The following is a 22,605-nucleotide window of genomic DNA, read 5'->3' on the forward strand; positions in this document are numbered from 1 at the left end:
CGGCGGCGGCTGCCCCTCGGCCCAGCCGGGAGGGACCGAGGCGCGGCGGCCCTCGGCGGGGACTCGACTCGCAGGTAAGAGGGAGGAGCTGGAGAGGGGAGCGAGGGAGAGAATGGGGGCTCACGCTCCACCCTCCCCCCCCCCCGCCCCGCGTCCGCCCGTGTGGTTGGCTCGGAGCTGCTCCCGGAGCTGTGGCGCGGACACCGGGCCGGCTGGGCCCTGGGGCAGGCGAGGGGCGAATGCCCCCGGCCTGGGGAGCCGGGGCGGGAGGGGGATGGGCCGGGTGCGAGCTTGATTTGATATGTTTATGTCCCGCTTCTGCTGCCGCCGCCGCCGCCGCCGCCGCCGCCGTGAGTCTTCAGTCCTGGGGCAGGGCGGGGGTCAGGCAGAGGAAACCAACTCGAGGAGAGTGAGTGAGTGTTGTGTGTATGAGAGAGTGAGAGTGTGTATGAGAGAGAAAGAGTGAATGTGTGTGAGTGTGGCGGGGTGGGGGTGGCGGCGAAGCCGAGCGCCTGGCGGAGGGCGACGGGCAGCTCAGCTCGCGGGGCGGGACAGCCCAGCGAGGCGACGGCTCCGCTCTAAAGCTCAGTTCCCCGGATCGCCGGCCCAGGCCCCCTCGGGCTCCCCGGGCAGCCTGGCAGGTTGTGAGTCGGCCGTGCCCTTTCCCCGCCTCTCGGGGCGCGGGTGACTCACTGCAAAATCTCGTTATCTTAAAACAAAACCAGACCCGGAGAAACGCGTCTCCAAGGGCCCTTCTCGGGACCCCGGAGGCCGGTGACAGGGCGCTCTGAGCGTCTCTACGCGAGTGCGGGGTTTTCCTTTCCTTCCTCGGATATCCAGGAATTGTCCTGAAAACTTTGGAGGTGGGGGGTGGGGAGGGAAGGCGAAAGCCATCCTGAGCCTTAGGGGAACTTTCTCGGGACCCCTTTGCCATTGAGCCTTGTTTGCTCTTTTTTGGGTATCTTATATGTGGGGGCTAATTAAAAGAGGGAAAAGACTTACTAGAGCAGTTGGCTCTGCACTGCTTCTGCGTTTTGTCTTGTGCTAGCATCTTTGTGGCTCTTTTTGCTGGTAGCTAAATAACAAGGGTTAGGCAGGAACTTCTTTGAACCTGATTGCTAGTTTACCACGGGAATAAGGGATATTTCTCTGCAGCTTTATTCAACGAAATTGAATGTTTCACATCAGCTCTAGGTGTTAAATTGTAATCCGTTGATGGGCAGTAAGCATAGTTCTAATCAGATTTACTTTTCTTTATTTCTAAGTCTCCTTATTCATGTTCACTGTCCTTCGAATCACTGAAGTGTTTTAGTACAGATGTAAGTATGTTAAAAATTTATTGGAAGTAGGATAATTTGAAATAAAGAAGTAGGAATTTTGGAATGGAAACTGAGCCAGCAGTGAAATGCAACCAAATGCTAACATTTGGAAGCAGTCAGTAATTACTAGTTGATTGTCAAGAGGATGAAGAAGGTATAAAAATTACCAAAATATTAGAAATTCTGAATAGTAAAGAAAGGTTAGCACTTTTTGGGGCAGTAATTTATTTGGCCTGTGTTTGAAATGGGTGACGATTTTTACAATGATAATTTTACATGTTTTATGTGATTTACATATATTTTCTATAAATAGTGTGTTATGCTTGAAGGTTTCACAAAGCATTTTCTTCGGAAAAGCTTATAGGGTTATGCAAACATTAATCCTGTTTAATAAATAGGGAGATTGGTTCAGATTAAGTTACTTGCCCACTATTCCATAGCTGTCAAGTGTTAGAACTCTTGCTACTCAAACCTAGGATTTTCTGACTAGCACAGTGGAGTGTTTAGGACTCTTTCTACTATACTGGGCTGCCAGAAAGATTGTTAAATGACCCCCAGGCATTTCCATCTTGAGTATACAGACTAGGTCCATCCTTTGGTTAGCAATTAAGTGAACATATCACTATTTTCTAAGTCTTACCTGTTCATTGTATATATAGGCTTCCTATCTGGTCTCAAAAAGAAAATCATTTCCACTTGCCACTTTCTGAGTTGATTTCATTTGCTAGAGTCATTGCTATACCACTGAGGTGGTTTGGAGATTGTGGCTATTCTTATTGCTGTAACATGTTAGGCCCTCTGGACTCCTTTGGGTGGTGGGGACAAAGTGGCTGTTTACTAATTCTTAAAAAGATTATGGGGGGCAGCTGGGTAGCTCAGTGGAGTGAGAGTCAGGCCTAGAGACAGGAGGTCCTAGGTTCAAACCCGGCTTCAGCCACTTCCAGCTGTGTGACCCTGGGCAAGTCACTTGACTCCCATTGCCTACCCTTACCACTCTTCCACCTAGGAGCCAATACACAGAAGTTAAGAGTTAAAAAAAAAATTAAAAAAAAAAAGTCCAGGAAGATTCAGTCTTTAAACTCACCACATAGATTTCTAAATAAGATAATGAAAGCAGTCTCACCAAAGTCACAGCATTCCAGCCAGCACCGAAGTACAAGGGTTTAAAAAAAAAAAAAGATTATGAAAGCTATAAGACAATTTTTTCTTGAAGAATCCATGACTTGTCCCCAAAGATTTCTCTGAAATGGGATCTGAAGATTTCTGACATGTCCTAAGACTGTGGGACTTCTCTAGATGATCTGGTAGCCCAGTGAAACTTCCGAGAATTCTGGGTTGAAGATAGAGAACTAAAATTCATGCACAGCTTCCTTCTGAGGAAAAAAAAAAACTGAATTTCTTTCAGCTGCTTAAGTAGTCATGAATTATGATGATGAATGACCAAATGTACAAATAATTCAGATGCTTCCCTAATCTTGCAGTAACTTTTCAATGGCCAAAGATTTAGAACTGGAAGGGAAATTATAAATCATTTAATCAAACCATTTTACAAATATGGAGCCTGAAGCTCAGAAAGATTAAGTGACTTGCTGATGGTCACACCACTGAGTAACTGGTCAAGTTCTCTGACCTTAGTCCCTATCCTGTTTTTCATGAGATGGAGGAACTGCTTCACTGCATCTAGAAAATTACATTAATTTTATATGTATGTGTGCAGGTGTGTATATATAAACACACTCACAAATTATATTAATTTGTGTGTGTATTTGCATACATAATAAATTATACCTTCTCAAAATTTTGATTTTTGTGCAATCAAAACAGCCATTCATACAATATCATTTTGGGGCTTCAGAAAACTGTAGTTACGTAGAAAAATGAAAATACAATTGAACGTTTCCTTGTTTGGAGTAAATTTTATATTAAAAAGATACTAATCTAAAGCCAAGTACTTTAGAATAAAACATATTTGAGTTTGAATGTTCAAAGATATGTTCAGTAGTTCATGTTCATTTTGTGATGGTTGTATGTACATTATTCACAATAGAATACTACATTTTGTAAGTTGAATACAAACTTAATTCTGTAATATTTATTAATACCAGCATTCTGTTTAATGAGTTCCCCCATCTCTTAAGATCTTCCAGTAGAGGTTTTTTAGGTGACCACTTGTGGGGATTGGGGTGTTATAGAAGGTTCTTGTTTAAGTTTGGGTTGTATTAGATGTCCCAGCCTGAGAGTGTTAAAAATTCCATCCAACACTTAGTCTATTCAACCAACTCCTTTGAAATGATTGCACAGCTATATTCATACCATTGCTAGCTGCTATCTAATATTTAGATTAGGTTATAAAGGGAGAGAAAAATAGGAAAATAGAGTAATAATGTGTCATTAATGTATTTATATGAGGTCAGAATCTGCATTAGAAGCTGTACTAGATAAGATGGAAATAAATATAGTTATGTTAAATTTTAACACAGAAATTTCAGAGGCTTTCCCCAAAATGTTAATTACTAGCTCAGAATGTGAATAACATGAATAACATTTTCTGGGTTGGAAAAATAGCATCTATGTGCAGTTTCCTATAAATTTTTTTAGGGTATACAAAGCTTTAAGATACAAATCTTTTTTCTTCCCTTCTGTTTCTTCCTTAAGAATTCTTCTAATTCTTCCTAATAATTGTTAGATATCTAGTGCAGTATGATCAGAGTAGTAGGTAAGAATCTTGTTGATAACATCTTTCTCAAACATGCTTTTACTCAAAAAATATCAATCAGCATTTGTTATAAAATTTAAAATCTTTAAACAGATCATAACATTGGTTTAAAAAGTATCCTGGGGCAGCTGGGTAGCTCAGTGGATTGAGAGCCAGGTCTAGAGACGGGAGTCCTGGGTTCAAATCCGGCCTCAGCCACTTCCCAGCTGTGTGACCCTGGGCTTGACCCCCATTGCCCGCCCTTACCACTCTTCCATCTGGGAGCCAATACACAGAAGTTAAGGGTTTAAAAAAAAAAGTATCCTATTCAGACAGATTTGAGGTGGGACAATAAGAAAATGTTTTTCTTTTGCTGATAGACTTAAGGGGAAATTTTTCTAGGAATAGGTTTTATATGTTTTAGTGTGAAATAGCTGGTATTTTATAAATTTTTCAATGTAAGTTGAACCTTAGTGCATATAATAGAATGTGTTTGTGTAAAAGTTTGAACAAGTCACAGTTTCCATTCTAAGAGCATAGAAAAAGAATTCGTTAAATTAGTCATCCCTAATTAATATTTGTTTTAAAATTATAATATGCTATGTTACATAATAATTTGCAATATTTTAATAGCTTATATTTGTATAGTGCTTTGTTTATAAAGTACTTATAATAACTCAGTGACATAGGTAGTACAGATGTTGTCATTACTAACTTACAGATGAGAAAACTTGAAAGATCCTACAACTAGTAAATCTCAGCTGGAATGTGAACATAGGTCTTTTTTTTTTTTTTTTTTTAATTAAAAAAATTTTTTAAGCCCATACTTTACTTAGAATTGATATTAAGTATTTGTTCCAAGGCAGAGGGTCATACAGCTAGGAATAATTTGAGGTCAAATTTGAACCGAGTAGCTTCAGACCTAGTGCTCTATAAATTGCCCCCTGAGCTTAGATCTTCTCTTTCCAAGTACATTGCTTTTTCTTTTGCACCACAATGAACTCATCCTTTAAATTGAAGTTTATTGTGTATTTGAAGCATGTTTTAAAAGAAGTAGGATCTTAAAAAAATTTATATGAAAACTGGATATCAGAATTTTCTGTAGTATTTTTAAAATGGATAACTGTTTCTGGGATATTTCATTATTAATACCAAGTTCTATCTGGCATTTCCTGTTCTATAGTCATTAGTCCACACATTTCAACCAATGCCAATGCTATGCTTGAGGTATGATATATTTTAACATTGCAAGAAATTTCATTTTAGTTGGAGTTTTTAAAAAAATTGAATATACATAATAATAATATTTTAATAAGCACTACTAGGTATATGTTACAGCTTTCTGAAGAGCGCTTTTTAGGCATATTTATGGCAAAGTTTTATTGAGCAAATATATAAGCGCCAAATTATATTGGTACTAGAAATCATCTGTTGTTACAACCTCATAAATATGTTAAAATAATTGAACATTGAACAGTTTTCATTAAAGGGTCACTTTCCTAGTAATGCTTCTAACGCTTTGATTTATATCTGTATGACTGGTTGAACACATCTAAAGTCATCCATGGACTCAAATTTCTATTCAAACAACTCACTTTTGTCATAAATCTCTAATCATGTAAAATTATATCTTAAGTTACACACTTGGGAAATTTTCTTTTAGTAATCACAGGGCGTGCATCTTTTGTCTTTCCAAAGATGAGAAAGCGGTGCCTCAATTGTTCTTTATTATCCACATTTTTTATAACTTTAAATTACTTTTGCCCTAAAATCCCCAAGCTATCCTTTTCTTTTCCTTTCCTCTCTTCTTCCCTGCTCTGAAATAAAAATAACAGGGAGAAAACTTGGGATAGGATCAGAGCCAGAACTTTAAAAAAAAAAATCATTTTTGGTTTATTGTTTGATGTCTTTTAGTGCCTTCATGATTTGTTTAAAAATAGGCGAGTTTGATTTCCCTTTAACTCTGGGTTAGTTGAGTTAATTTTCATTGGTAGATTATAATTCTCACATTTTAAGAAATAGAAATTCTCATTTTTTGTCTATGATAATCTATTTGATAATTTATCTGATGCACTTGCTTTCATTTATTCATGCTTGGTCACTGAAAAGTAGGGAAATTTGGAAAGATGTGAAAAATGATTACTAGTCTTACCTCATTTATGGGGCAAGGCCTTAAATTTATAATCTCTTTTATAAATTATATTTGTCCTCATATTATTTAAAGCTTTTTTAATAATGAACTGAGTCACTGAGTACATACTCACTTTAGGAAATTTCGTTTGATATAACAATATGTGCATTAATAGAAAAATCAAGATGGCTTCCTTACAAAAAGGAAAAATATCTATGCTATTATATATACACCATGTCACTTTGAATCTGTTAGATAATGATCATAATGGGCCTCTGGCATTCTATAATTAATAATAGTACATAAATTTGATTTTCAAGAAAAATATAATTTGTCTTTTGTCATTGCTTGTTTTAGAATATTGTTGTTGGTTTTTTTTTAAACCCATACCCTTCTGACTTAGTATCACTTTTCAGAAGAGTGCCAATGGTTGGGCCATCAGGATTAAATGATTTGCACAGGGTCACACAGCCAGGAAGTATCTGAGGCTAGATTTGAACCCCAGTCCTCCCAATTCCTGACCTGGCTATCCACTGTGCTGCCTAGCTGCCCCTATAAGATAGTGTTTAAATAAATCATTAGTGTACTTGTTACCAACTTGTAAAACTAATTTTCCACACTATGTCTACTACCTTAATGATTTATTGTTGATTAATTTGAAAGTAGAAATCTTGTCCTTATATAAGTATGCGAGACTGATATGTTCCATCTTTCTACTCCACCAAATATTCATCCTTTTTATTTTGTAAGTAATCTAAATGTTAAATTAAGGGTTTCACAAAGTCTTTATATAATCAAGATAATCTATCTTAAGTAATAATTTGATTTTATTTGTGTAGTGCCTGGCACATAAAAGGACAAAGTTTGTATATTACTAAATAAACCAGTATTTATAGAATATCTGCTGGGTGCCTACTATATTAGGATTTTAGATGAAGGTTCTGGAGTAACTTTAGATAGTCTCCCCTTTAACAAGAAGTATATCAAATCTTTTTACCAGATTCTTAAAATTTTGATCCAGTTTTTAAAACCTTGAATAAATTTTGACATATTTTTCAAAGGGATTAAAAATTAGTGTCATATTTTGGTTTTTATCTAGTACACATCCAGACATTTGAGAGATAATGTGGTTTAGTGGAAAAGATACTGATCTAAAGAGTCACAAGATCTGGATTTGAATCTCCAGTTAATGTTTCTGCCTCAATTTTTCTTCTGTATAATAATGATACTTGTATAGTGTACTTCCGAACAGTTGTTATGGAGAATATATTGTAAAGCTAAAAGGATTAGAGATGTGAGTTATATTCAGTTATTGTGAGAATTAGTACCTTTTCTCCATTTTCTTTGTCATCATTCTAAACAGATCCAAGTAGGATGACTTATTACTTAATTAAAAGACTAAACATTTCCTATTGATGCATTATGTAGTAAAAAAAGCATTATATTTGAAGTTTAAGGCCTGGGTTAAAATTTTATCTCAGGACTTAACTCCCGGTATGATCTCAGGCAAATTTCTATGAGCCTTTAATAAGGGAGCTGGCCTAGGTGACCTTCTTGGGGTCCATTTAGCCCTAAATCTATGATCCTATTTAGATGGTATTAAAAATTTTTTTTTTTGTAAATGTGATTTTCTTACTCTTGACTTTGGAGAACAACATATAAATCTGATGGATTTATTTTTAAATCATCTCAGCTTTTTCTACCATCCTCTTGCTTTATGTTAAAAACAAATTCTGAACTTAGAACAGAAAAAGAGGATTTTATCTGTAGTTGCAAATGTGCATCACATATAAGTTTCCTTCTCTCTCCAACTATACAAAAATTCATCTCTTCAAAGCCATACTGCTTTTCTGTATTTCCTGCTGATTGTTCTTATGGTTTCTTCTGTACACTTAAAAAATGTTTTAATGACCCCCCCACCCCTTCCATTTTGGTACCCCTCTTGCCAACCCCTCTCTTCTCATTCCTGACAAGTTTAAAGAAAGAAAAATAAAACCCTTGAAGAATGAAACGTGCATAGTTGAGCAAAACAAATCACCTCACATTCAAAAGATGGTAACCTGTTTCATCATAGTCTTGAAATTGTTGTTGGTCATTGCATTGAGAGTTCTTAAACCTTTTAAAGCTTTTTTTTTTCTTTACAATATCATTATCACACAAATGGCTCATTTTAACCTAGTTTAGTTATTAGGGAGCAATATTATTCCATTACACTCACATAGCATATTTTTTGTGTCAATCTCCATTCATATCCTCCTTATTCCCTCTTGTTTTCTTCCTGGAATTTATACCATTCATCATCTCTTCTCTTTTAATGCCAACCTTTCCTTTTCTCCTGGCTACAAAACTGTGGTAATTCTTCCTGTCTTTAAGGAATCTTTATTTGATCCTATCATCTCCTCAAGCTATTATCCTATTTTCATAGTCAAGCTGTTTACACTCTTGATTTCCCTTTCTCATTTCTCACTCCTCTAACTTTTGTAGTCTGACATCCATCCCTATTCCTCTAACTGAAATTGTTCTTTAACAAACAAGATCTCCATTAATCTTTTCCTTAAGGCCAATGGCCCTTTTTCAGTTATCATCCTTGAGCTCTCTGTATTGTTTGCTATCTCTTAACTTCTATATGCATTTTCCTCCTTTGGCTTTTATGATATTGCTCTGTTGTGATTCTTTCATTATCACATTTATCCTCAATTTCCTTTGCAGTTTCATTATCTATATCCCACGATTCTATATGGTATGCAGGAGGCTAGATCTCTGGTGTCATGATTTGCTGAGCTCTTTTCAGGGATGCTTTCCTCCTTTGGCATGCCCACCTACCTGTCACCTAGCTCTCACCTGTGACTCCAAGAAGCTGAAGCATGTGAAGCAGTCACACTCCAATAAACCAGGTTGAGGGTAACCAGAAGGCCTCAAACCCATTGGGGCCTCAGGGATGTTTACCCCAAACACATGAAGATTCCCCCTGGTGGAAATGAACAGATAAAAACAATTTGTTCCAACCACTATGAAGGTGGCAGAAGTATTTGTGGCAGAAAGCTTAGACCATGATTAGACATTGAAGAAGCTGAGGTCATCTATAATATTCTGGACCAGTTATCCTGGCTTTTGTCTTGCCACTGGACTTGGATGACTGGTAGAGTGAGACTGCTGACTTTGTGAAATTCTGCCTCATTTAAATCTAATTTATTACCCTGTGATGTCATTGGTTCCCTTCAGAAATGAAGGACTGAAAACATCAGTGTCCCACTCCTTATGCATCTCTCACCCCAAAGTTCAGTCCTGAGTCTCCTTTCTTCCCCTTTTTTTCACCTCATTAGCTTCTTAGGAGTCAAATCATTTCAGTGCAGATGAATCCTAACTATATACAAATCTCCTCTTAGTTCCAGCTGCCATTTGAACATCTCTACCTGTATTCTCATTGCCATCTCAAATTCAGCATGTTCTAAATGAAGTTTGTTGTATTTTGTCCTAAGCTTCTTTCTACTTTAGTATTCTATTACATTAGTCATGCTTAAGTTTTCACTCTCTCTTTCTCTCTGACTCCAATCATTTGCCCAATTTGTTCATTTTACTTCATCATCTGATTGTGTTTCCATTTTCTTCTCTCTACTCACCCTCTAAATATCTTAGTTCAGGCCCTTCTCCCCTCTCCCCAAGACTACTGTAATAGTCTCCTAAGAGGTCTTTTCCAAATTTACTCTCTCTATTCTACCATCAGTGTTGTAGAAGGGAAAGATCACTACCTCCGGAACCATAGGATTTGGGTTCAAATTCTTCTGATTCTTCCCTATGTGACCTTGGACAAGTAAGTAACTTTTTCTCTTTGGGCCTGAGATTCCTCTTCTTTAAAATGAAGGGGTTGGACTATATGATAGTCTTTTTTTTATTTTTAAAATCCTTACCTTCTAGAATTGATTCAAGTATTGGTTAGTATGTGGAATATTAAGTATGGTATGTTAAGGGCTAGACAATTGGGGTTAAATGATTTGCCCAGTATTACACAACTAGGAATTATCTGAGGTCAGATTTGAACCCAGGAGCTCCTGTCTCTGTGCACCTGGCTTTCAATTCACAGTCACCTAGTTGCCCCTGCATGACAGTCTTTTGAAGGTCCCTTCTAAGCTGTAGAGCTGAAACCTTAGGATCTTTTGCACAGATGCCTAAGTGATATCTGGCCATTGTTATTCCTGTTCAGGAAGCTTCAGGATTCCTCTTTGTCTTTAGGATAAGATACAAACATCTCTGATTGGTGTTTAAAGCTCTTTAAAATCCAATTCTATCCTATCTTTTCATATTGATTACACATTATTCACTTATCCACTCTGGTCTATGACCAATTGGGCCCATTTTCCATTTTCCATAGATGACATTCTGTCTCTTGCTTTTGTTTCTTTATTACGGTTTGCTCTCCTGGCTGGAATACTTTCCTACCCAACTCTTATCACTTGAAATCTCTAGCTGTAGCCCGCATCAAGGCTCTGATCAAATGTTACCTCCAAAAGATTCATCTCTTGATTTCCCCAGTTAGTATTTCCCTCAAAATTCCCATGTTTTTGCTTTGTATATTCAGATTTTACTTAATATGTTAACACATTGAATCTCCTTAGTAGGAATTAAGTTTTCGTAAACATAGGGACTAGAACATCTTTTATATTCATATCCTTAGTATTTTTAGCTCAATGTCCAAGCACATATTGGCACTTTAATAAATGCTTGTTGATGAGTTAATAAGTAGTTTCTAATAACATTTAGGTAAAGATCTTTTTGATTGTAGACGAATGCTAAGCAAAGCATTATAAACATTAAGCATAACATAGCTACTGTATGTTAACCATGTAGTGCCTATGAAACTAGAATGGGAGGATGGAGATACTGTATTAAGATGCACATTTCTGAAGACAGTGAACTGCAGAGGAGCTCCTTAGCAAAGTTTTTATTAAGATCTTAAAATGTAAACTGGTACCACTTTTTACCTTTTCCTTTAAATTTTCTGACTTCAAGTTATAAAGAGAGTGTTCAGGATTTAGAAAAACTTAAAAAAATTAGTATTCTTGTATAATATAACAAATATATCTTATGCCTTGGTGAAAAGACCACAACTCCACAAAAAACAATGGCCTTTGTTTTGGTTTTCCAAATTCAGTAGAATTGTTGAGTCACTGACTGGTCAGAGAGGGTTTTTTTGTTTTTGTTTTTAATTGTCAGTTTAAACTTGTTGAATGGAAAAAAAGAGTGACTTCTAGGTTGTGTTAATAGCTGTATGAGGTAAGTAGATCTGGTCTGTAATGGAAATCCTCTTGTATCCCAAGGATTCTGAATCTATTTTTATATCAACAATAACTAAAGAGAATTCTTTAGAGTTGAATTGTAATAGAAGCATTACCATAACAGATTTTCCTTTACTTTTTCTTATTGGTTCTTCCCGTTCTTTCATCCTTTATTTGAATTGAGTGTTTAATAAAGATAGATTAGTTAAAGTCTACCTTGGGAAAGTAGAAGTAATAATGACAATATTTATGCTTTAAGATTTGCAAAGTGTTTTACAAATTTTGTCTCATTTTATCACAGCAACCCTGGGAGGTAGGTGCTATTGTGACATCCTTGTGATGTTAGTGACTGTGGCTGGAAACTTTTCCTCCCATTGTAAATGTTTTTTTTAAAGACACATACTTTAACAAAAGCATATAGGCATACATAATAGTTTGAACTTAAAATATCTGTGTGTGTATGTATATACATATGCATGTATATATATATATATATATACATATATATATATAGTATATCCAAAATGTCTTATTAGTTGCTCTGTCAGTAATACAGGATCATAGATTTAGAGCTGCAAGGGATTTTAGTGGCCATCTAGACCAACTTCTTCATTATAGAAACTGAGACCCAGAGAAGTATCAATCACCCGCCCTCTCAGTATATTAGTGAATAGAGCCAGTATATGAATCTATGTTGTGAATCCAAATCTAGCACTCTTTTGCTATACCATGTCATCTAATTCTGTTATTTGTTCATTGTAATGATAACTTGTGATGCAGTGGATTACCTTGGCTTTTTCAATGTTCAACCAAACTCTGAGCTTTCTACAGTGCTTGGAACAAATTTTCCCATCTGTCCATTCCAGCAGGAGAAATGCTTGGGGTAGACATTCCCCTATATCCCCAATGGGTTTGAGGCCTTCTGGTTACCCTCAACCTGGTTTAGCCAGCCTGCTAAGACAGTTTACTGGGATCTGGCTGTTTCATATGCTACAGTTTCTTGGTACCACAGGTGAGAGCTGGGTGATGGGTAGACACACCAAAGGAGGAAAGCAGCCCTGAAAAGAACTCAGCAGGTCCTCATACCAGAGTTATAGCCTTCCTTGAACATCTTGTACACCCATCAAAGAAGCCAAGGCCATCCACTGGACCTGAGCCATCACCAGTTGTCTTGATTTTTGTCTTGCCCTTTGGATATCAATGACTTCCCAGCTCTGCTTCACTTAAATCCAGTAGTCAAAAGAGATAACCTGTGATGTCATTTTGGTCCTTGGAGTAAGAAGGATGACAACCAATCCATAGTAATAGCTAATGTTTACATAGTGCTTTAAGAACATTAAAAAACAAACCTTTTAAAGCAAAGAGTTTTACATTTGTTCCTTTGATCTTCAGGACAGCCAGCTCAAGTAGTATTCCTATTTTTTTGTTGACTTCCTCAGAGTTAGTGTCTGAAGTAGCACTGGAACTCAGGTCTTTCTGGTTTCACATAACTCTTGTTTTTTGAAAATTCTTACGTACCTCAAATTTGTGGTGCCATTATAGTAGAAACTCAGTGTGGTAGATAGCTAGCTAGCTTAAAGTCATTTAAGGAAGACCTGGGTTCAAGTCCTACTTCTGATAATTGGCTTTCTCATGTTGGAGAAGGCACTTGAACATCTTGGGCCTCCAGGAACTTGCTAAGACTAGAAATTGCAGGGAAGGTGCAGATCTGCTTGGATAGAGCGTCTCCTCACTTGAGAGTTCTCAATACCAGTGAAACTAAAGGTTTAGTCCTTATTTTCCTAATGCCATTATAATATTACATTACTTTGATGTACAATACATTAACCATTCATCAACTATTGAATTTCAAGTTGTTTCTAGTACTTTGCAGTTCAAGTAATTCTCTTATTTTTGACTAGATTGTTTCCTTTCTTGATATATATGTATTTTAAAAAGTATGTATTAAATTTGACAGAAGAGTAAAAAATTTTTATTTGTGTTTGTCTTCTTCTGAACTATTATCTACTTTCTTATGGAGTTAAGAAAAATCTTTAAATTGATTCCCTTTGGGGGCAGCTGGGTAGCTCAGTGGAGTGAGAGTCAGGCCTAGAGACAGGAGGTCCTAGGTTCAAACCCGGCCTCAGCCACTTCCCAGCTGTGTGACCCTGGGCAAGTCACTTGACCCCCATTGCCCACCTTTACCAATCTGCCACCTATGAGACAATACACTGAAGTACAAGGGTTTAAAAAAAAAAAAAAAGTTAAATTGATTCCCTTCTTTTTTCTTTTTTATGTATTGCTATCCACTAACTTTCTCTCGGAATAAATAAGTAGAGTCAAGCAGTGTGAAAATGTAATTCTTGTTCTTTATGAGACTATCCATCAAAATTTATATCATTCCTCTGAAGTCGAAGCATTGATCAGAGTTGTAAAGTCTTTCAAAGTTGTTTTATCTTTTACATTACTGCGGTCGTGTGGATTGCTCACCTAGTTTTATTCCCTTCACTTCATTTCTATATCAATTTGATTATACAAGCCTTCCTAGTTTTCTCTGAATCTGTTATACTATCTATTTTTTTATAGCAGATAATATTCGATTAAATTCACGTACCATGATTTTTTCTTAACTATTCTTCATTTGATGGGAACCTGCTCTGTTTCCAATTCTTTGTTACAAAAAAATGCTATTATAAATATTTTTGTACATAGAAGACCTTTTCCTATGTTTTGTCCTCTGGAGTATTTGCCTAGTAGTGATATTGCACTGGGTCAAAGAATAAACAGAGATCCTAAATTATTTCAAGAATAACTGGACCAATTCACAGCTTTACCAATGTTACACTGGTGTACCTGTCCTTGACAATCCTTTCAAATGATTGTCATATTCCCCTTTGTTATCTTTGCCAATTCGATGTATTCCCCACCCCCTCTCCCTTTTTTTGGAGGTGGAAAGCAAAAGTAGACTAGAAGGAGAAAAAGAATTGGTGGTTGTTACTTTTTTTATGTGTAGGGTTTTTATAATATCCGATAAATGCTTTGGATAACAGCAAGAAGTCATGACTAATTCCTGTGAACTGTTTGCTTATTTCCTTTGATAGGTCACATGCTTACTTGCCTCCTGTTTGTGTTCCCATGCTGTACTTGGTAGCTTCCTTTTCTCATATACCTTCAGTAGGCATCCTGATTTAAATGATTTTTTTCTTTCTGTTTATAATTTGTAATTGTAAAAGATGAAATAAATTCTTAAGGATTTACCCGAATTTGTTGATAGATTCTTATACTGACTGCTGTTCTTATTAGTTTTGAATTCCTTTTAGAAATTAAATGTAAGTAGTCATTTTTCATTCCTATTATATAGCCTATCTCAGGCAATTGAATGAAGAACAGTTCCTAATTTTGGTTCATTAATTTCCTAGCTAACTTAGGTTTCTGTCATTTTTATTTTTTGTGTTCATTGAATTCAGATTAATTTTTATTTAATTCCCATCTCCATGCATTTATTTTATGGGGTCTAATGTTTTTCTTTCAGTTTTCTAAGGAGGCAAAACTCAAGCTATCAGAATGAATTGTATTCCCAGGATATTTAGATTTAGACAGCCCGACTAGGGCCCTTTGAAGGCACTAGATTTGTTTCTTTGTTTAAAAAAAAATCCTAAATGTTAAGAAGAAAAAATGGCTGGATTAATAATGTGGAAGTTGAAGTCAGCAAAGAGATTATAAAAAAGGAATTGTAGAATATTTTTTATTGGATTTATGTGGTACCTTTCCTGAAAAGAGGCCAATATTTTTCCATTCTTTTTTCCTTTAAAAAATTATATATTTAAACACTAAAAACACCAAATGAAATGGCTATAAATATGTGTGTATATTTATATATATATAAAATAAAGATTGTGCATGAAACCGAAAATCTATGTGCAGCTCACTTAAAAAAATACATATATATATATATATATACATATATATATATATATATAAAATAAATTCAACATGTAAGCTGCTCTGCTCATTTGTGATTCTTTCTGGTCTTATTTCTGTTCTCTTCTGTGAATTAAAAATGTTTCAGTGAACCCCCTTTTCCCTCTCCTTGATCCCTTCGTGACCTCCCCTGGGGGGAAAAAGAAACAAAGAGAACCTTTATAAGAAGTATGTGTTGTCAAGCAAAAGAAATTCCCACATTGAGACCAGCATTTTTTTTCCCCAAAGGTAAATGTAGCTCACACAGGTGCTATGTTTTTAAATGTCAGAAATGTAGATAGTGTTAGGGAATTGAGACAGTAGATAAGAAAAAACTAATATGAATTAGAAGAGGACAATTGGGCAAGGGGCTGTGGCAAATTCAAAAGTTGTTCAGTCATTTTTGGTCATGTTTGTGATGGAATTTGGAGTTTTCTTGGCAAAGATATCGGAATGGTTTGCTGTTTCCTTCTACAGCTCATTTTACAGATGAGGAAATTGAGGCAAACAGTTACATGACCTGTACAGGATCACACAAGCTAGTATTTGAGGCTGTATTTGAACTCAGGTTATCCTGACTCTAGGCCCAGCTCTCTATCAATTTGGGCCACCTAGCTGCCTCTAAATTCAGAGTTATTATGCTGTTAAATAACTATTGCCTGTTGTTAAAATTGCTAATGCTATCATTCCACAGTGAGTTTTATGCCAGTGAAATCCCAGATCTGGGCCAAAAAAAAATTCAACAGACAGTTGTTTACCTGGGTTTATAGACTTGAGATTTCTTTAAGCCAGCTAAGCTTCTCAGAATTCTGCACTGTATTTTTTTTCTCAACTTTTCCACCTCCTCCACTCTGCCTCTCTCCATTGTGTATACTAGATATGATTCCAACACTTACCTGGGCCCCAAATCACCTTTTCCCCCTCCCAGTGTTAATTGGTAAGATTCTTATTAATTCCATGAACAAATTATGGGACTTCTTGCTGTCTTCTTTTGGGAAGAAGAGAGTACCTTGGGATAGACGCAGCTAGAGACATGTATATCCTGGTGCAAGGGATTGTTTTTGTTCAAATAAGGAAAGTTAAATAGAGTCATAAATCCTGGCTTTAAGTAATATCAGATTAGATGATTGTTCTTTCCTCAGTTTATTCATATGCCTTTTCCCTGCCCCCCCCCCCCAATTTCTATCCTTTTCAAGATTGACATTGTTTCTTTCTTCATCTTTTGGGACTTCCCTGATATTTGAAGAAACAGAATCCACACATTAAAATCTGGCTAGAAAGAAAGCAGGAAATTAAAGCTTGAATTCACTTTACACACTATATAAATTGCTGAAAAGTTATGCGAAAATCAAATATGTGTACATGGTCTTGTTGACTTTCATTGTAATTAAAAAAAACCAAACCCTTACCTTCCATCTTGAAATAAATATTGTGCATTGGTTCCCCGGCACAAGGGCAGGAAGGGCTAGGCAAAAGGCATAAGTGACTTGCCCAAGGTTACCCAGCTAAGTACCTGAACCTAAGTGTGAACCCAGAACTTACTGTCTCTAGGCTTGGCTCTCAATCCACTGAGCCACCTAGCTGCCCCCATGGAAACCTTTTTCCCCTTCCATTATAATTTGAGAGATATATTCAGGAAATATTTTTCCCTCAACATGTAACAAAGCTTACACATTAGGATCCTAGCATTAAAGGAATATTCTATCATACTGCATAACATAGTTTCTAATTCTTGCACCCTGTTCCTACAAAATGACAGTTAACCCATCTAACCATTTAGGAAGAGAGATTTGGGTAGACATTTTAAAGGAAGAATAGTTGGCAATTACTATTCTGAATCAGCTTCAGGGGCTGAGACTGTGGCTTATTCTTTTCTTGAATTTTCAGTCTTTCCTTTTTTTCCTCTTTGGTTTTCCCCTACTGTCTACAACACACCCAAGTCTCCCTATCCTTAAAAAAAAAAAAGAAACTCACTAGACCCTGTATCCTAAGTATTCCAGAAAAACCTGTCCATGATCTTTGCCTCTGCTTCTTTTGGCACTCCACCAATGATAGTGGCACTTCACTACTGTGATTGAATAATCTGGTTTATAACCTCAATTCTCCACTAAAACTACTGTCTCCATAGTTATTTGTAATTACATAATTTCCAAATTCAGTGGTTTTTTTCATAGTCTATATCAGTGATTCCCAAAGTGGGCGCCACCGCCCCCTGGTGGGTGCTGCAGCAATCCAGGGGAGCGGTGATGACCACAGGTACAGATACATATATCTTTCCTATTAGTTGCTGTTAAAATTTAAAAAAAAAAAATTTCCAGGGGGCACTAAGTAATATTTTTTCTGGAAAGGGGTTGGTAGGCCAAAAAAGTTTGGGAACCACTGGTCTATATGCTTGTTGATTTCACTGGCATTCACCTTGTCATTTAGTGTGCTTTCTCTTTAAATTTTTTTTGGGATACTTCTGCTTTTTCTCCTACTTTTCTGGCTAATCCACATTTTTCTTTATCCATATTCCTCTTTTTTTCTAATGAAATTCTCTCTTGTTAGCTCTGGTGAAATCTATTATCATCTCTATTCAAGTAATTTCCCAGTCTTTTTGGTAAGCCTTAGGTTCTCCTCTGAGTTCTAGTCTTTCTTCAATTGCCTATTTAGCATCTCAATCTGGATGACCTATGGCTATCTCTAATATTAGCATTTCTTAAACAATTCAGTTTTCCTTTTCCCATACAAATAACCTTATCCCCAACCTACTCCCCCTTTCTAAATTTCCAGTTTATATTGAGGGCACCACCTCAGTTTCCAGTTATCCAAATTTACAGACTCTAGAGTCCTTACCTTCCTTTTCCTTATATAGTTAATTTTTTTTTTCAAATCTTGATGGTTCTTCCACCTCTGTCAATTCATGGCCTCAACCTGATTTCAGTCTCTCATTTCCTTCCTAGAGATATTAGCCTCCTAGATTCTTCTCTTCTTTTTCGAATTCTTTTTCTACAAGTACTAAGGTGATAACTCTTAAATCACTGACCTGACCATTGACTCCCGTGCTCAGAAAAGCTCCAATGGCTCTCTTTGCCTCTTAATTCTATGGCATCAAAAGCCCTTCCCAGTCTGACTCAAGCATACCTTTCCAGATTTTTTTCATATTATTTCCCTTCCCAAATCCTATATTCCAGTCAAACTGTTTTCTGTGCATTCCATGTTTCTTGTCTCCCTATCTTTGTAGAGATGTATACCAAGCCTGGAATGCACTTCCTTCTCTTAGAATCCTTAGTCCCCTTCAAAGCTCAGTTTAAATACCATCTCCCATTTAAGACATTTCCTGATTTCTTCACCCTTCCTAAGCATTTGGTTTTTTCCTTTCCCATTACCTTATTTTTTGCATGTACTTTTTACTTATGTGGGGAGGGAGACAATATTCTTTACTCCAATTTATTTTCTTTCCCAATTTATTTAATTCTAGGAGGCCTAGACATATCTATTGAATCAGTCAATAGTGTAAACTAGGTGTGAGTACATTCATGAGACTTTAAATCAAATCCACCAACCAAAAGTATAACATTGCGGACACACAGAAAATATATTGGAATTTTTTGGATGAAGGAATTATATTTCTGGAGCCATGACTGTTATAACAAGCCCTTTAGAATCAAGCATTCTAGCTGGAACATTCTTAGAGCAATTAGACTTATTGTCTAATGGTAATTGAGAAGTTATTGCCTTCTCTCTCCCAGCTTCATCTTGACCAGAGGGATGACCTTGTGAATTTAGCTCTCATTCCTGGGGAACATAGCCGTGGTTGAGAGCAGAATCTGTACTGAGAGCTTGGAGAGAGACATGTAGAGCATACTAGAAACAGTTTATGAAAGGCACCAACCCTCAGAACCCATCAGAGAGCTATGTGGAAGAATAACTTCATAACTATTCCATGAAAGGAGAAAAAGACTTCAGTAACTAGGCCCTATGAATAACTTTTTTGCCAAATGTGCTCTACTTTCCCCATTAACCTCGTGAATAATTGTGGGAGAGTATGTCCTAGACTTTTGGGGATGATTTTTTTAAACCAACTGAACCCTGCTAAACCTGCTTAGTAAGTGTCCCTTTCTAAAAAGTGGCCTGGCTGTCAGTAGGAAGCACACCAATTGGGAGCTTTTGAGCAGCTTGTACTAGAAAATCCTCAACCCCTCCCAGCTACCGATATAACCTGCTATATTGTGGTCTGCCCTCTGAGAATCCAACCAGCCACTACTTATAGAGGCCAGAGAGGAAGGGAAATACATTTATATAAGTAGTGATGATCCCTTAATAGAAACTAAAATTTTCTTGAAGTTAAGAACTGTTTTGTTTCTGCCATTGTTTTCCTTCTATCCATCCCTTGTAATAAAATTTAAAAATTGTTTTTAAAATGCTTATGGTGCCAAATCATATGTCTGGTTTAAAAAAAACCTTTGTCTTTCAAAATCGATTTTATCGTGTGTATATTCTTTGATAAAAGACTCAATGCTTTTTTGATTGATCAGTAGAATGTAGCATAGGAATTCTATAAATGACATAATATGATTTTCTGACTGGAAAAGAGTAAAACAAATAATGGTAAAGAGAAAATTGAAGTCTGTTCATACAGGTGAGGAAATATCATGACTGCTCTAAACTTAGATGAGTGCAAGTCTCTTATGCAGAAGAAATATATCCAAATGTATTAAAATAACTTGGTAGTGATCATTATACCTTGATAATCTGTGGCAAGAGTTCTCAAACTTTTTTCAAAGCTTTTGGTCCTAGTTCTTGCCTCAAGAATTAAGCAGAATAAAAATTGGGACATTAATGCATTGCTGGTGGAGTTGTGAATTGATCCAACTGTTCTGGAAGGCAATTTGGAACTATGCCTAAAGGGCTTTAAAAGACTGCCTGCCCTTTGATCCAGCCATACCACTGCTGGGATTGTACCCCAAAGAGATCATTTGGAAAAAGACTTGTACAAAAATATTTATAGCTACGCTCTTGTGGCGGCAAAAAATTGGAAAATGAAAGGATGCCCTTTTATTGGGGAATGGCTGAACAAACTGTGGTATCTGCTGGTGATGGAATACTATTGTGCTAAAAGGAATAATGAACTGGAGGAATTCCATGTGAACTGGAAAGACCTCCAGGAACAAATACAGAGTGAAAGGAGCAGAACCAGGAGAACACTGTACACAGAGACTGATATACTGTGATTCAGGACAATTCTGAGGGACTTATGAGAAAGAATGCTATCCATATCCAGCGAAAGAACTGTGGGAGTAGAAACACAGAAGAAAAACAACTGCTTGATTACATGGTTTGATGGGGATCTGATTGGGAATATAAACGATAACTGATCACCCTAGTCCAATTGTTAATATGGAAATAGGTCTGGATTAATGATGCATTTAAAACCCAGTGGAATTGCTCATTGGGTATGGGAGGGGGTGGGAGGAGGGAAGGAAAAAGCATGAATTATTTAACCATGGAAAAATATCCCAAATTAATTAAATGAACTTAAAAAAATAAACCTAATATTTTCCCCACATAAGGACCCCTCAAATATTTGAAAATAGCCGTCGTTTTTTATTTATGAACAAATCAGTAAATTAAAAAGCCTAACTTTTTTCAAAACTTTTTCAAAGTGTTTTTATGAAAATAGTTCTTTTCACTTTTACCAAAACTACTTTTGGAACCCTTTCAGTAAAATAAAATAAAATGCTTACTATTAATGATGCCTTTTTATTCCAAATTTATTATTGTTATAGCTTTAATGTAGATATGAATTTTGGATGCTACTAGCTCACCAGTATGATACTTTATAACAGTTTTTCTTTTTACTTGTATAAGCCAGTATGATGGAGGAGAGGACTATTTTATTCATTATATTTTTGCTTGTATAGAGAGTTTGACCTAAAATTTTTTTTTCATAAATAAAACATAGTTATTTTCAAATATTTAAAGGTCCCTTATGTGGAATAGGTATTAGGTTTATTTTGCTTGACTGGGACAAAAACTAGGATTAGTAGGTTGAAGTTGCAGGAAGGCAAATTGAGTTCAACCTAAGGAAGAAGGCTTTTTATATGAACTGGAAGAATCTCTAGGAACTGATGCAAAGTGAAATGAGCAGAACCAAGAGAATGTTATACACTGAAAGTGAAACTATGTGGAGCAATACAATGTAATGGACTTTGCTAATACAAGACAATCCCAAGGAACTTATGAGAAAGAATGCTATCCACATCGAGAGAAAGAACTATGGGACTAGAAACACAGAAAAAAAAACACCAAATGACGTATTTGTTTATATGGATATATGATTTGGGGGTTTGGTTTTAAAAGATTGCTCTATTACAAAAATGAATAATATGGAAACAGGTATAAGTGATAACATTTGAATAACCTAGTGGAAGTGCTTATTGAATCTGGGAGCAGGGAGGGAAAGAAAATGAAATATGTAAACATGGAAAATATTTAAAAAAAAGAATATTCCCAATTGTGGAAGAACACAAGAGGACCATGATACCAGGAGAGCCCCAGCTCAACATGTGCAACCCAGCTGGGAAGGTGCTTGACCCCATCAGAGTCCAAACTGAAGTCCAAACTAGCTGCCCTTCCTCCATGTAGGTCCTAGAAGCCCATGTACATTTGTCCTGGTGGGGCATGCCATAAAGGAAGAAACTAAAAATGTGGACAGTTGTCACATTCCTCAATTCTGGCAGTGATTTTCATTAGCTCCCTGGTGAGAGACTAGACCATATATGTCTGGCTTTTCAAACTGTAGCCTAGTGTTAAAATTCCTCCAAAACTTTTTAGGGAGTGAAGGGTAGCGACCTTGTGGAATGACCACCGAGGACAGAGAAATATGGAAATACCCTGTCATTCTATTAAAATCATGTTTCCTAAAGGACAACATCCCAAAAAAGGAGAGCACACTTGAACTTGTCTTAAATCTGTTGCCAGGGGATACCCCATATACCAACCACAATGTTGGTGATTGATAATAGATAAGGAGAAAAAAATAAATATATTGCATTTATATTCTGTTTTCTTCTTGAAACCTCCAGAAAAATAATTGAAGTGGATCGTTTTGAGATAATGAGTTCCTTGTCACTGAAAACATTTAGGCCTACTCTGGATGGCCATTTGTTGTTAGGGATGTTGTATAGGAAATTTTTGCATAGCATGTCGATGATTTCTGAAATCTCATCTATAAATTTGATTAGATCTGGGAAGGGAGTATAAGGA

At 36.5% G+C, this 22,605-nt stretch overlaps 1 protein-coding gene across 1 annotated transcript in view; it reads left to right on the forward strand.

Annotated features, from left to right (window-relative positions):
* The window catches only part of ELF2 (E74 like ETS transcription factor 2), a 93,574-nt gene continuing 70,969 nt past the window's right edge, over positions 1–22,605 (forward strand). The window contains exon 1 of the mRNA XM_044680171.1: positions 1–74. The gene's annotated coding sequence lies outside the window, so the exon portion shown is untranslated. The remainder of the gene's footprint in view (positions 75–22,605) is intronic.

Source organism: Gracilinanus agilis, chromosome 6, assembly GCF_016433145.1.
Source record: "Gracilinanus agilis isolate LMUSP501 chromosome 6, AgileGrace, whole genome shotgun sequence".
Classification (NCBI taxonomy): domain Eukaryota; kingdom Metazoa; phylum Chordata; class Mammalia; order Didelphimorphia; family Didelphidae; genus Gracilinanus; species Gracilinanus agilis.